The 12,820-nt window shown below is 51.3% G+C and overlaps 1 protein-coding gene across 15 annotated transcripts in view; it reads right to left on the reverse strand.

Annotated features, from left to right (window-relative positions):
* The window catches only part of Rap1gap2 (RAP1 GTPase activating protein 2), a 241,080-nt gene that overhangs the window by 92,857 nt on the left and 135,403 nt on the right, over positions 1–12,820 (reverse strand). The window contains exon 1 of one of the 15 annotated variants that reach the window (XM_013503484.1): positions 5,400–5,420. The exons of the other annotated variants lie outside the window; for them this stretch is intronic. The gene's annotated coding sequence lies outside the window, so the exon portion shown is untranslated. Of the gene's footprint in view, positions 1–5,399; positions 5,421–12,820 lie in introns of those variants that run through there. 15 annotated transcript variants of the gene reach the window in all.

A 12,820-nucleotide genomic window follows, 5' to 3' on the forward strand; every position in this document is an offset into this window, starting at 1 on the left:
GAAACGTGGCCCACCTGCAAGGCACTTAGTTGCACAACAGGCTGCGGTGATGTACAGAGTCTGTTCCAAGGTGAGGCACAAAATGCCCTCCATAAACGCAACTGTGATGATCACTGATCTCTCCAGCTCTGCGCATGTTCTCACACCCCCGTTCCCAAGGCAGTGGGAAAAGCAGCCCACCCAGAAGGCCAATCTCTTCTTTCCTTTCCCTGCTCCTGCCCAACCAGCTGCCAAACAGACAGCCCACCTCCTCCCTCCAGCCCCAGAGCCTATGCCTGCTCCAAAAACCCTGCTAGCATCCCATGGGAGGAAGAGAGCCAGGAAATGTCCCCAGGGGCTGGGGGAGGGCACAGCTCAATCCAGGAGGCCTTGGCACTGGTCCATCCCCAGGGCTTGAAACAACACTGGAAGTCAGAGCAGTGGGGAGGGAAGGGGCAGAGTTCTTGATGTGAACTGGGCCACTTTCTCATTTGGGAGAGAAAACTCTGGATGCAGGGAAGGCCAGCAATGTCCCTTCGAGCTCCCAAAATTCTGGCATAAAAGGGCATCTTGGGAGAAGCAGTGAGGTAGAGTTCACGGGCCTCCCTATGGTTACTGAGCGCAAGCGCCTAGTATAGGACTCCTGCATCTTCCGTTCCCCCAGTTCCCTCCCGCACCTGCTTCCAGCTCATCTCCACTCCAGTGCCTAAGTCTTTTTAGCAGAGGCCTCACCCCCACCCCTCCCTGCCAAGCCCATTTCCGCAGCCCCAGCCCCAGGAACATGGCCAGCCCACTGTGGCAGGAAGGACATGCCACATCGGCAACACTTCTGCATTCCCCTTGGCCACAGCACCCTGTAGCCCAAACCTCCGCCTCTGCACAGGAATGCATTTAAGAGGCAGTGAGGCAGGTGAGAGATGGAGAACTAACGTACTGATCTCCTGCGTGCTAGGCACAGCTAGGGCTGGGGACCCTGGGAAAACCACCCTCAGTCCCTCTCTTCCCAAGCCTGAGTGAATGCCCAGAGGAGCAGGCAAGGGCTGGGATGCAAAAAAGAGGGTCAGGGAGGACTTCTGGGAGGGGTATTTTCTCCTCATTTTGCAGATAAAGCTGCAGGGGTACAAAAAAATTTCTCCACTGTCACTATGTCTCATTTGGCCCTCATGATGACCCAGTTCCAGATAGGGATGGGAAGCTCAGAGGAGTTAACTGGTCTCTGAAAGTCACACAGCCAAGTGTTCTAGGTGAGAGATGGGGTGAAGTGAGAAGATGGAAAGGAAGAGGGAAGAAGCGTAAGGAGAAGGGTAAGGAGAGAAGGTAAGTGTTTGTCTATATCAAACTCTGAGAGCAGGAAGGACACTCCCGGCTGGTGCAGGAGGCCCTCAGCCCCTGCAGCATCCTGAGCAGAGGCAGCAGCGTGCTCCCACTGACAGCCCCTCCAAGGGCAGAGGAACCCCAAGGACAGACAAACGCAGAAGGAATGCAGGCCAGGAGACAAGTGGCCACTCTTGTGAGGCACAACTGGCTGCTGTCCATGAAGGTGGAGATGAAACAGGAGACAGGTCTGTGAACACCTCCCCGCATCGAGTTAGCACCCTGTGGCTCTGAACGAGACCCTCTTCCTTCTCAACCAGAAGCCGCGCCATTCAGGATACCGCAGTCACAGTTTGGTGATAAACGCCCGCGCGAGGTAAGTCCTCTGTAGAAGCAGGCTTTTCTCTCTTGCTGTAACCCAGCAAAGAGGGCAGAGACCCAGGGCAAAGAGCACCAGCCTGAGGCTCAAAGAGACAGGCATACAAACCACAGCCTAACCTCTGCCCACTGCATGACCTCGGGCTTCACTGCTTCATTTGTAAAACTGCAATAATGATCCTTACCCCATGCCTTGAGTGTTTCTGAAGATGAAATGAGATGACAAATGCAGATGTGCCTAACACGTGGAACAGTAGTTGATGGATCAATGCCTCCCGGCTGTGTATCCATTTAAATTTACAGAATTCATTTCAATGCGGAGAGAGACCAACATTTGCCGAGCCTTCATTATAGGTGCTAGACCCTCTATGAAATACTGCATGCAGGGGCTGGGGGTATAGCTCAGTGGCATAAGCGCTGGCCTGGCAAGCATAAGGTCGTGAGTTCAATCCCCCATACCCCCCCAAAAAAAGTATCTCACTTTCTCTTATTTTGGGATTGGGGATTTACCTCAGCAGCACAGCACCTGCCTGGCAAGCACAAGGTCGTGAGTTCGATTCCCGGTACCAGAAAAAAAACAAAAACAAACAAACAAAAAAAAGAAATACTGCATGCATGTTCCTGCATCTAATCCTCATGAGTACAGCAGGCGCTCTTGGTCCCACTCCACAGCTAGAGAAACTGAGGCTAAGAGTTAAATAACTAGGTCAACAGGCAGTGATGCAAATAATCAGTTCACCTCCAGACTCCAGGTTTTGAACCACCAGCTAATGCTGGCTGTGTGTTGCAGACCAGGCTGGTGAATCCCACCTTCCACCAAGCCTTTCTGAAGTCTGCAGTCACCATCCCCCAGGCACTTGATTTGGTTTGGATACAGAGCATACTCTGTTTTATGATAAAGACTAGGATATCTGATCTTTCCTCTAAACTGGACACCACTAGCAGGCAGAAGCTGCACACACCAGATTTCATCAAAGCTAAAACGACTCCACTGTAAGGTTCACATTATGTTATGTATCACTAAAAAAGCAAAACGATTTTACAAAGCACGAATTGTGGCATAGTACTGCTTGTGAGATACTCCTGATTTCAGAGCCGTTAAGAGAGAAGAATGTGTCTCAAAAGCAATGAAATACAGTAGCAGATACTCGGTAATTATATGTACTCAGTAATTACTCAGATACTCAGTAATTATTTCTTGGGGTAATAGAAAGAACACTGAACTTGAAATCGTAAGACTGAAGTTTGTCTTACCAGCTGGCTAAGGGGAGAGCTTCATTTACAAACCTCAGTAAATGAGGTTATCTGTGAAGTGGGAAAATAATTCTCTTGCAGGGTGCTGTAAGAATCCGAAGAGTCCGAGAAACTGCTTTGCAAGCAAGCTGCAAGGCCCCATACTGACCTGAAGTATAAACAGGAAGCAAATGAACACAGACAATGGACACTGTTCTGACTTGGACATGGTTTGACTGCATCTCCCAAGGGGTCATGTGTTGAAATTTGATACCGCTGTGAGGTACCGAGAATGTGGAAACTTAATCTAGAGGTGAGGCCGTGGAGAAGTGAATAGGATTAGATAAGGTCATCATGGTGGAAGCCTCATGACTGAATACTGGTGGCTTTCTAAGACAGACCAGAAGAGATGTGTGTTTCCTGTCTCTCACACATGATGCCCATTTTCACCGGGGTACCTTCCAGCAAGAAGGCCACAGCCAGGTGCAAGCCCTTCACCTTGAGCCTCCAGAGCCATGAGTCAAAATAAACCTCTTTTCTTCATTAAATTACCTAGCCTCAGATATTTTGTTATAGTAATGAAAACCAGATTAACATAGACACCATTAGCAGGTGCTGGCAAAGAGCACCATACAAGCCAGGCTGCCTCGGGGCAATCAATGCCATTTTCCAGGAAACTACTGGGGCTCCAGATTCCAAGGTGCCCAGTGCTGGGTAAGATACAAAGTCTACACCATGAAGACTCTCCAAGCCTGGCTTGGTGGCGTCAGTTGGCAGGCCCTTGGTCTTGATCCAGTCTATGGCCTGAATCTTCTAGTCATTTCCACAAAGTGGGACTCAGCTGCAGGTCGGAGCCTCCCAGTGGGAGAAGTAGAGAAACAGCTCTGCAAATCTCATCAGGTTATTTGAGACAAACCCCGCAGGCCTGGGACAGGGCGAACCAGGGGAGTTCAACATCCCAGGGGAGACAACAGCTAAGCAAAGGCTCAGCCAGTGAGGGGTGGAAGAGGCTGGTTTGGCTCTGGTCTTGCTAGTGGCCATAGTGTCTCACCAGACTCCTGTGATTGTCTCTCCCTCAAGACAGAGGACAGCCCCTGAGGTGTTGGCCTCCCAGAAAAATCTCTGCTTCCTTCCTAGCTTCCTCACTTTGGGAAAAGGCAAAGGGTCATGGACTCCCTCCTAACTGGCCCCGTTGGGCTGGTGTCTGGCTGTGTTGGGAATGGCTCCCTTCCTCCTCGCTCCGTGGTGGTCTCTGCTCCCCAGGCAAAGTTCCTGCATCAACCAGGGCACCTTCCAACTTCCTCACCAGCTCACTCTACCGTACTTCCTTCTCTCTCCCCTTCCCCTGCCCACTCTCTTGCTGGCTCTTTGGGAGTGCTAAGAGCAGAAACACCGCACTGTACACTTGGACTCCAGCTCTGGAACTGGGTAGCAGAAGCCTTCTGAGCCCTGCCCCAGCCTCTCCCTCTTCACCTCCACAGGCAAGTGTGGAACCAGGCACTGTGGATCATGGGATCAATCAGTTGCCTCCGCCAGTCTTGGCCTGGGCTGTGTCTTGGGGAGGAAGGAGATGAAGATGCTTCTGAATTTGTCCATCCAGAGCAAACTCATCACAGGCCACATATGGCGCTGCACTGCACCTTGAAGTCACTGTCCGCCTCAGTCTCGGAAGCTGTCGCCTGCCAGGGCCTGCCTCCCATTCTCCCACCTCTCCAGACAGAGTCCAGCAAATCTCAGGAAACTGTGAACTCAGCTCTAGTCAGGGAAGGGATCCAAGTCCTGCCAGTAATTTGGCTGTGACCCACACAGGTCAGTTCACAGTCCTCACCATGAAGATTCAACTCACTCCCCAGCCTGCTTGGGGAAGACTGTTTCTGAAGTAGAAAGCATCACATACCAAGGCACACCACATACCCACAAGCTTCCGGACAGGCCTCTCCTTTCTCTGTGCCTTGAGTTGCCATGCTCATTAAGGAATATGCAGCTGGCCGCCTCCCTTGCCCTCCATCAGGGTTAGACTTGTGCCCCAGCACTCAGGTACTCCATCACCAGCAGCCGGCCACTAACTGCCCCAGAGTTTTGCTGCTCCCAGTACCCTCTTGCCTGGAAGACACTCCCAGCTGCACACTCGCTGCTTCAAGGTGAAGGAGAAAAACGCAACCACCCCCATCCCACGTCAGCAGCAAATGCAGGTTTAAAGATTAGCTAAACCAGAATTTCAGTGATCTGGGCTCCTCTTGCTAACACCTTCCTGCACCCAACCCCACAGATTACTGGGATTTCACTGGAGCCTGTGCCTTACTGAACACATAGTAGGTACTCACCAAATGTGCTAGGCCAAGAACTGAACAAATCAACACATATTTTGGTGCTATGGGTCTGGCTTATCAAACAACGGTGGTACTGGAAAAGAGGTCATAGGAAACCATAACTTGGCGGGTTCGTGCTTCTGATATGACTGAGAGAGATACCATCTGAATCATCCCAGCTCTAACCTCCTCTAAAAGACTCCAACCTTTCCTTCACCATGGGGAGATGGAAGGAAGGTTGAGGGGCTCCAGCCTCCCCAGCTGCTGGGTGCTTCATCTCAGGTTAGCCTGCAAGAAGGGAGAATATGTGTAAACTGCATGTGCCTTTCCTTCCCCATCTCCTAGTTAATGATTAGCTAAATAGGTGCTCAGTCCCCAGCCCCAACAGCCTAATTATAAATGTACAAGTGTACGGGGACTTTGATGCTAAATAGCTCTCTTCTCCACAAACCATATGTCAAATAACACACTTGCCCCACCCCTTTTTGGCAGCTGGGGCTGATGAACGGGGTGAGGGGCAAATGAAGACCCTGAAAAGGTTAAAAGGAAGGGAATTGGGCTGCCTGGCCCGCCCCCGCTGCCCTGATTGAAAAATCATTCAGCTGCAAATACATTCATAACAAAGACAGATTCCCACGATATGCACCCCAAACAGACACCCAGAACACAAGGATGATACAACAAAAGGCCACCCAAAACTTCTGCATTCACACTCACCTCCCACAGGCACACACAATAAACACCCACTGCCTGTTCCTCCTGAGGTTTATGGGCCCCGAAGGCGAAGGCGAGGACTATTAACCAGCTGCACCCGCCCTCCTGCTATAAACAGCGATCATCTGCTGTTGTTTCCAATTTGCCCACCCAGAGGTCCCCTACTCAAATGCAGACAACAAAGGAGGGGGCAAAGTTAGAGGCCGCAGCCTTTTTCTCCTGATTCCTTTTCTACCGAAAGAGATCAATGCACCCAGTACTCATGATCGAAGCTGTGCTGACACATGGCCCCCAGGGTCAGTGCCACCTACCAGACCTGGGACTGAAGCTAAAAGTTAGGCCAGGCTGAAACAGCAGACAGGCCTACAAAGTAGGGAGCATTGGAGGCACCTGCAGAGGCCCCCATTCCGATGAAGCTGCTGTGCACCCTACTCAGGCCTAGTCTAAGGCCGTCTGCAGGGGCCCCTGAGTGGTGTCACTGGAGGTAGACACAGTGGTCAGGCCCGGCCTGGAGGCCTGATCCCCTGGCTCTACCCAGCCGGCACAGTGGGACACTGATGGGACTGCCACTCCTCCCCCAGCCACGGGATACCACCTGGTATTGATGGTGTCAGCCACAAGAGGGCCTGGTGAGCCAGACAAAAGCACCAAACCCACAGCTGGGGCAGCTGGGGCTCCAGATCACCTGGAGGCCATGCAGTGCCAAGCCGACTGCAAAGTACATCCATCCATAGAGAGCTCTGGCCTCTTACAGTCCCAGATCCATATCTAGGATCCTCCTAGCTCCCCAAATGGCAGGTGATTTGCTCTGGCCCCACAGCACAGACCCATTTTCACTAAATCAGGAGGTCTTTTGGCCACACAGCTGTCCAGAGGAAGAGTGAACTAGCACTCTGGGAGTGACCAGTCTGAAAGGGCCACCAGGCATGAGAAATCATGACCCTGCTCTTCCAGGCCTGAAGGACACGATGTGTCTGCTGGAGAACAGATAACCAACCCTCCACCAGGCTCTCACCGTCAGAAGCATCCCTCCCAGAACATCTGGCAGCACAAGTTCACTGCCTCTGGGAAACAGGCTGCCTGCACTGTGAAGGAAGCCCAGTCAACCATGGGGCATTTGCTAGTAGGACGGCGCAAGCCTGGCCTTGAATGTGGGAAGCCCTGCTCCTGCTGGTGCACATGGAGTATCAGACTTTTGACAGGTTGGCCACCCCAGCTCTGTCCAGTGCTGCACACCTAGTGACAGGTTCACTCCGCCTCCTGTAACTATCAGTCTGGCCCCTGAGTTCCTTGGAACCGCCCTTGTCAAGGTTACCAGTGACCTCCATGCCACCAAAATTCAAGAAGCACTTTAGCCCTCATCATCGCTCAGCCCCGCTCCTTCCTTGTGGCTTTTTTCTGTGCTCTCACGACAGCCTGGCTCTCCCAGTTTCCTTCAGCCCTCCCTGCAGCCTCCACTTCCTATGTGATCTCTAAAAGGCAGAGATCCCCACACTCAGCTGGGCCTTCCTCTCCTCAGTCCAAGATGTCCTGCGGATCTAACACCATCTCTAAGCTGATTTTCCAACATGAGTAGCTCCCACTATGACTTCTCCTTGGAGCTCCAAATTAGCATCTCCCAATGCATATTTCATGTTTCTACTTAGTTGTCTCATGAGTATCTCAGTCTTGGTGTCTCCTCCCCAGGTATCTCCATCTCAGAAAAATGGAACAAAGTCCACCCCTCAAGCCATATCAAGGATGCCCAGACACCTAGATTCCTCCCTCCCCCTCATCTCTCACATCCAATCCATCAGCCCACCCTGTTGCCTTGTATTTCCCGATATACCCTTAATCGGCCCATTTCCTGCAATTCCCCTGTCAACAGCCAGGTCCAAGGCCCCTCCACTTGCTCCCCAGACTCCAGCACCGGCCTCTTATTGGGTCCCCCTCCTCTCACATCTGCTGATCTATCATTAATTCTTCACGTGGCCACCAGATGTAAATCACATCAGTCTGCTGGAGAAAATCCCAGCCCCTTCCCAAGCTGTACATGCCAGGTGTGCTCTGCCTCTGTAGCTCCCTCTCACTCAGGCCACTGCAGACCCGCAGGGCTCCTTCTGCTCTTCATGGTGCAGGCTCTTTCCTGCCCTGCACTTATTTTCCAGGTCCAGGCCCCCACCCCATCCACCATACAACCTTTCCTCTTCATCCATCAGGCTACAGCCTACCTGTCACCACCTCCAGCCCCTTGTGGAAAGCCATTTCTTCCTTCCACAGACACTAATCTCCTGAATAGCACCCTGTTGAAAGTCATGAGCACCAAAATGCCATTTGTGTCTCACCATCAGAAGCTGGAGTTGTTTGACTGGTTTCTCCTTCACAGTTCATCTCTCTCACCGAAGATAAGCTCCATGAAGGGAGGAACTGTATCTGCCAGGTACCCACTGTATCCCTAGGCCCTCAGCAGAACCTAATCCAAAGTGGGCTTTCAGCAAGTAGAGATAAAGTGAGTAAAGAGACGGTCCTAGCACTCTTGGAGTAAGGTGCTCTGTGCAAGACTGCAAACCATACAAGAGACGGTCCCAGCACTCTTGGAGTAAGGTGCTCTGTGCAAGACTGCAAACCATACAAGCTCCCAAGAGGAGGAGTACAGGGCAGGCTTTCTCCATGGAGTGGCTTCCAAGCTGTGCCTTAAGTAAGATTTGGAAAGAAGGAGGGAGCTATGAGTTGGGTGGGAGAGGAGAATCCTGTGCTATGGAAGAGTTGCCAGCATGAAGCCCATGAAGGGCGAACAATCAACAGGACCTGCTCACGACCACCCAGGCTGACATAAGTGACCCCTCCTAGGAACAACTTCACCAGGACACCGTCCCATCAAGTCCCCCAGGAGATGCCCCAGGCAGCTGTGTGTCATCTCCAACTAGGATAAGACTGCCCCGTCCACCTCCCCTCAGCTCCATCAGCTGCTTAGGGCCCCTGCTCTACCTCAGTAAGAAATGAGGCGACCTGGGACCCAGCTACATCATGCTCAGCATCTCACATGAAGTCTTTGGGATTCAACCAACTTCATGAGTTTCCTTTAAGAGGCCAAAGGCTCGCCTATGAAGCACCTGTATGTGAATTTAAAAAGGGGACTCCTCTGGGTGGATCAATTAGAAAAGACTGGCCCTCAAGGGACAGGCTTGGCTGGATTTCATGTCTCACTCATCACTGTGCCAGGTACCCCATGCACACACATCACAGGGCTGGATAGGAATCTGGAAGAGACACCTCTGCAGTCCCCTGCCCTTGAAACTCTATCCAAGCTGAGGGATCAGGCCAGTCCCAAGGTCTCTCAGGAGTCTGCCTAGAGTGATCAGGGTGACATTCTCCATGGGACTGAGGCTGAGGCTGACCCACCCCCACCCCATCCCTCACAGCAGCTGATGGCCAATTCCCAGAAGAGACCATCTGGGTCAGAGTCCCCACACACACATGGATCGAGGAGAATTGGAGATTATCGGTGGGCCGGAAGGCCCTGCAGACTGTTTGCCAGGCAGTGATATTGAATTTTAAACATGTGTGCCTGTTTACTCTCCCTGCCAGAGCCTTCCTGTAGCCAGGCAACACTATCTGACCTGGGAGACCGGGAAGGGGACTTTCCATGCCAGGCAGGTCACCTGGGGAGGGTTATCTCAGCACAGCTAGTCTGAGCAGAATGAAGTCCCCTCTCCCCTCCCATGTCTTCCCACACTCATCCCTGAGGACCCCAAATGTGCGCTCTCCACCACAGATGCCCACTCTGATGGGAAGTAACAGAAGGTGATTCAGGTCCTTGGAACAGAAGTAGTGGACTCATCAGAACAAGACAGAAGCACATTGCTGGGATTAGGTATCATTGTTGACCTTCTGGGCAGCTTTGCTGTTTCCCTGCTGGCCAAACTGGGAGCCAGCAGACTGAAGCAGCAGCAAGGAAGATTGAGGTTAGATCAGAGAAGATGACAGTTTGTGACTGGACGCAAGCAATGGTGCCTTCCCACCTTCCTTCAAAAACAGATTGGATGGGTCCAACTAAGGACTTGGCAAAGGAATCTCCCATTATGTCTTCGTGGGGTTTTTTTTTGTTTTCTCATTTCCTTTCCAGCAGGATGGAGGATCTACAAGTTGCTTGCTGAAGATTACAAAGTCAAGGTTATGTCTCAACGCTAAACTGATGAAATGAGTGTTGTGTGGCTTTTTCTCAGCAGAAAAGAAAAAAACTTAAGGACATTTAACAGGCCTCATGAGCCCTGGTTATGAAAGCAGGATGAAGACACATAAATCACACAATCAGCCACAGACTTACAAAGTAACATCAAAATGAGGCAGGTAGAGAATCATTCACAGAGCCACAGGATCCCACAGAAAGACCTACTGTGTGCTGGGCCCTCTAGAATTTCCTCTAGGAAGAGGTCAAGATGCCCATTTTACAGCTATGGAATCAGGACCTACGCAAGGCCCAGTCTCTCCCACTGAACCATGAAGGTGACCTGACCTTGGGACAGTCTGAACCATGACGCACTTGTGAACGTGTGGAGTTACATAGCAAAAGGGATTAAGGCTGCAGACAGAAGGAATGTTGCAACGAGGTGAGCCTGGGAATGGGAGCGTAGCAGAATAATCCAGGTGGGCCCGATGTAATTAAGAGTTTATCATCAGAAGGAGGGGGGAGATGTGAAATGGAGACATGGCAGCAGGAAAAGAACGTGGCTAGTGGTGCTGGCTATCAAGAGAGAGGAAAGGAGCCAAAAGCCAAGGCACTCAGGTGGCTTCCTACAAGCTGGAAAAGGCAAGGGAATCCACTCTCCCCTAGGGCTGCTAGAGGGAATGTAGCTTTGCCAATATCTTGATTTTCAGCCAATGGGGCCCAGATTTCTGACCTCCAGAAATACAAAATGATGTATCTGTGTTGCCTTAAGCTCCAAGAGTGTGGTGACTTGTTACGGCAGCCAGAAGAAACTAGTAGAAACCTCCTACAGGTGCAAGTCCAATCTGGCTTTGTGAGGAGGCAGGAACTTGTACCATTTTGGCTTGTGCCTCTGAATTAGTAACCTCCCCTCCTCCAAACCAAAATTCTCTGTGATATGTAGTCACAGTCTGGGGTCAACTTCCAGTCACAACCTGGGCTAAGGTATAGCTCAGTGGTAGAGCACCTCCCTAGTATGCATGAGGCCCTTGGTTCAACAGCCAACACTACAAACAACTTTTTCTTAAAGAATTTATTTCAAGCCAGGCATTGTGACTCATGCCTGTAATCCTAGCGTTCAGGAGGCTGATGCAGGAGGATCCCCGAAAGTTCAAGACCAGCCTGGGCTACATAGTAAGTTCGAGGCCAGCCCAAAATATACAGTGAGACCCTGTCTTTAAAAAAAAAAATTTTTTTTAAAGAATATTTTTCTTTATTTTGGATAACTTACTTGAAGCTCTAAACTACTCTCTAAAAAACCTGGTATGGGGCAGGGAATATAGCTCAGTGGCATAGCAGCTGCCTGGCAAGCAAAAGGCCCTGAGTTTGTTTCCCAGTACCAGAAAAACCTGATGTGGGCTGCTGACCTCCCCTATGCCCAGGATACAGGCAGCAAGGAGCCCTAACAGGTCACAGATCATACCATGCCCACAGGACTTGGGACTTGCCAATGGGCACTGGAACTATCCACTCCAAATCAGGCCAGGCTGTTGGCCCAGGATGCCTGGCTTCCTGTCTCCCACCTCTGCCACCAGCACTAACTTCAGGTGCTTTGGGGCTCCGGATGCCTAGTTCAGCCTGGCTCTCCTGTGACAAAGTTCCTAACCCTGACCCAGCCCCAGCACTTACTAGACCCTCTGCAGGCTTTGTAGACTCAACATTGTGTTCCTCAAACCTGACCAAGGCTCCTGATCTCTTCCCTGCTTTGCTGTCCTGGTTTTTGGGGGACTTACTCTAAGGCACTGAGGCCCAAAGTTTACCCATTGACCCCAGAATCAATCTCCTTTTGGAGAAATGACTGGAAGAACAAAGGACTTCCAGATGTTTTTAGCTTATCCAGGCCTCCCTGGCCTCAACATGCAAGCAGGGACAACTGGACCACTCAGTCGATTCCATGTTCTATCTTGTGTCACGTTCAGAAGGCAAGTTCTGTGGTTCTTCCTCCTCACAGCCATTACACCCGCAAAGCACAGAGATTCTGTCTTCCCAGTTCAACCAGGAGTCACCAAGCAGGAGGCCCAGTATAATCATCCACAGCTGCTGCTTCCTGTCTCCCATGGCCCAGGCCTGCTGGCCACACAGGGCACACCCAAAGGGGTACTCTAGGACAGTTCTGAACCCCATCTGGACATCCACAGGGAAATGAGGCCAGGGAGCCATGAGGGGGTCTGACCTGATTCACAGCATCATTCTGATGTGCGGTTCTGGTCACCTTGGAGGACAGCCCCCCACCAGGACCACTCCCCAGGAAGAAAGAGCTCCAGAAGCAGGCAGCAGGCAAGGGACTGAAGGGAGCCCATTCCCCTCCCCCCCGCCAATAGTACAAAGATGAACTTTTAAACATCATGTTGGCCAAACAATACCGACCTGGGGACAAATTTGCCCCAGGCTTTCCAATTTGTGCACATTGATGATACAAATCTGACTCCTCGATGTCACCTTTCTTAATCCCTTCCCTCTCCTTCTCTACCACCCCTGGCCTCTCCTCCTTTCCTCTACTTTCTTCCGCTCCTCACCTCTCCTTGCCTCTTCTGCTCCCCCTATATCCAACTTCTTTCCTTTCTCCCTAATTCCTTTTTTTTTTTTTTTTCCCTAATTCCTATTCTGCAACAGATGATGCCACCAGGCCATCCACCCGCTACTTCTAGCTTCCCACGTAGAGCCAAGCCAGCCACCGTATTAACACCTGATATTTCAGAAACTTCTT

Source organism: Chinchilla lanigera, unplaced genomic scaffold (assembly GCF_000276665.1).
Source record: "Chinchilla lanigera isolate Chin_1 unplaced genomic scaffold, ChiLan1.0 scaffold00080, whole genome shotgun sequence".
NCBI lineage: Eukaryota > Metazoa > Chordata > Mammalia > Rodentia > Chinchillidae > Chinchilla > Chinchilla lanigera.